We start from the raw sequence: 2,954 nt of genomic DNA on the forward strand, positions 1-2,954 counted from the left end.
GGACCGAGGCCCGACCCCCCGCCCCCGGGGGTGGCGCGGCGCGCCGGCGGCCGGTCACGACGGCTGGCCGGGACCCGACCCGCGCTGTGACAGACACGCGCGCGCCAGAACGGGGCGCCGCGGGAGACGGTCCCCCGCCCGCACGCAACGTCGCCGTCGCGCGGGTGGCGGCGGCGGACACGGAGGAGGCCGCAGCGGCCCCGGGAAGCGAGTCGCGCTCGGGGCGGGGCCCCGGTCGGGCAGCCAGAACAGGCGACGACGGGGAAGGGCTCGGGAGAAGGCCGGCGGCGGCGAGGGCCGAGGCGCCGGAGAGGCGGCGGCGGAAGGGCCGCGGCCCGCCGAGAGACGCGCTCGGGGCGAAGGAGGGAAGACAGAACCTCCCGAGGCAAGTCGGCCGCCGGAGCACACACGGGGTCTCACCGCCAGGGGCCTCCAGCACCAGGGGCGGTCCCGCGGCGCCCAGAACGGCGACTGGCCCCGTCGCCCCGCGCGCAGCTCACGGGGGCTCGGCCCCGCCACGGCCAGGGCTCTCCCGCACACGGCGCCAGCGTCCCGCGCCGGGCGCCTGGCGCGCGGGCCCCACCCGACCGGAGCCGAGAGCACTTCGCCCGGGGCCACCACCGGCCTCGGTGGCCGGAGGCGACACCCGCACGGCGAGGCCCACTTCGGTCCCGGCCGGTGGGCGGCGCGGCCAGGCGTCTGCCCGGGCGGGGGAGCACCGGGGGCAGCGGGGAGCGCGGCGCGCGCCTCGACGGAGGGAGCACGGGCTCGCGGGAAGGCTCCCGGGGACGGCCTCGGGCGCGGACGGGCCACCAGGAAAACACACGCGGGATCCCACCGCCAACGACACGCGAGGGCGGTCCCACGACGCCTGGGACGCCGGCCGGCCTCAGCCACCCCTCGGCCTCCCGCGGGCCCGGCCCCACCGCCGGGGCCTACGTGAGGCGCCCCCGCCGCCGGGGGCCGCCCCGTCCACCCAGCCACCCGTCTGCCTGTCTGGTCTGCTCCGGGGCCCACGTCCCGAGGGAACGCGCCCGAGAGCGGCGGCGGCCCCCACCCATGCCCGCACGCCACCACCGGCTGCGGCTCGGGACGGGAGCGAGCGGAGAGCCAGCCGCTCGCGGCGGGGCGGAGCCCGGACGGGGCCGGGCCCTCTCCCCGCCCCAGCGCGCGACGGGAGAACCACGCGCACGCTCGCGCACACGCGCGGCCCCGCGCCCGACGACGGCCCGGCCGGGCGTGACCCTCCCCCGACTCGGAGGGGGGAGGCGCCGGCCGCGGTAGGCAAAGAGCAGCTCTGCCCACGCGCCACGGTGGTGGCGTCCGTGGCTACTACGCGCAAAGGAGGGGCGGCGGCTGGGGGGTCCGGTACCCCAAGGCACCCTCTCGGATCGCTAGAGAAGGCTTTCTCACCGAGGGCGTGTCGCCCCCGCCCATCGTCCGCCATCGGGCCCACCAAGGCGCTTACAGACACCATGGCCACGCAACGCAGGAGGGGTCTGCGGTAGAGGTAAGGCCTAGAGCAAGTCGGAGCGTCCGTGGTCAGGGCCGCGAGCCCGCGCTGCCCCGGGCTCGCCATCTCTGGCCACACTGGGCTTAGCTAGGGATCTACAAGGCCCCTGTGCGGCTCCCAAGTCAGTGCCTCCCCTCAGGCCGAGAGACCAAGGGAGGCAGAGACTGGGACGGAGGTGCCGATCAAACAGCACCTCCCAACCAAAGAGCCAGCGCCACGCCGCTGGCTCGGCCCGCCACGGTCACTCCCACACCCGCGGGGAAACCCCAGCAAGGGGAACGCGCGGGCACGCGCCCGAGCCTGCCCGCCCCCACACGGCACGCCGTGGGGGGCGACGAGGCACCCGTCCCTCCCGAGGGGGACGAGGGGCACGCCTCCCTTAACGACTCGACCCCTCCGCTCCTCAGACACACCAGCGCAGTGGTTACCTGAGGAGGCCGACGGGAACAGGGAACGACACCGCCACTCGGCCTCGGGCGCCTGAGGGACGACCTGGAACGCTCCAGGGGCACCGCCAACGGCCTGGGGAACGCGCTCACGCGCCCGGGAAGGCGCGCGGCGCGGCGGCAACACGGCCCGCCCCACCGCGGGGAGGGCCGCCCGCGAGACACAGCCAAGAGGCACAGGCGGAGCATCCGCCGCGTCACGGAGACCCCGACACCGCCCACGCCACGAGGCACGGGGCGGGGGAGCGAGGTCGGGCCGGATTCCGCACCCCTGCCGCCTCCCACACGCCACTCGCAGCGGGGGAGAACGGGCGAGGGGACCCGCGGGCAGAGCGAGAAGAGCGGTCCCGTTCGCCATGAACGTCCGTCCCTCGTCTGGCACGGCTTAGGCCCGGCCCGGGAGAGCACAGCATCACCACATCGGTCGGCAGCATAACGCGAGGGACCCCCGAGCAAGGGAAGGCCGGCGAGGACAGCGAGCGGAGGAGCCTGCTTCAGCCTCACCGACCCCTCTCCTCCTCCAGCAAGCGCGGGCGACCACCCCAGGACGAGAACGCCTGACACGCACTGGCACGGAGCCGGTGGGATGGGGTAAGTCGCGACCGCACCCGGGTGCCGGCGGCAGGGAGTGCACGTGGTAGAGGACCCCGCGCCCCTAACCCCGCCGCCCTCGGGTACCAGAGACCGGAGGTGGCACCACGGTCGTGGGGGCGCCTGGAACGCACAAGAGCCGGCGCGCAGGCCCCAGCGGGCGGCTCAAGCGGCGGGGGTGGAAACGGGCGTCCGGTTCTCGGCCAGAGCCCGGAGCCCTCCCCGCACACGCATCCAGGCACCCGGAAGCTCTCGGGCGACTGTCACCCGAGCAGAGCGTGTCAGCACTTACCTGGCGGCACAAAACCACCCATTCGGGGGCAAGAATCGCCGCGCCCGGAGACGGGGCCCACCCACGGATCACCAGGGGAACCCCTGGATCACGGCCACGGCCACCAGACCTC

This window comes from Equus asinus, unplaced genomic scaffold (genome assembly GCF_041296235.1).
Source record: "Equus asinus isolate D_3611 breed Donkey unplaced genomic scaffold, EquAss-T2T_v2 contig_195, whole genome shotgun sequence".
In the NCBI taxonomy this organism is placed as follows: domain Eukaryota; kingdom Metazoa; phylum Chordata; class Mammalia; order Perissodactyla; family Equidae; genus Equus; species Equus asinus.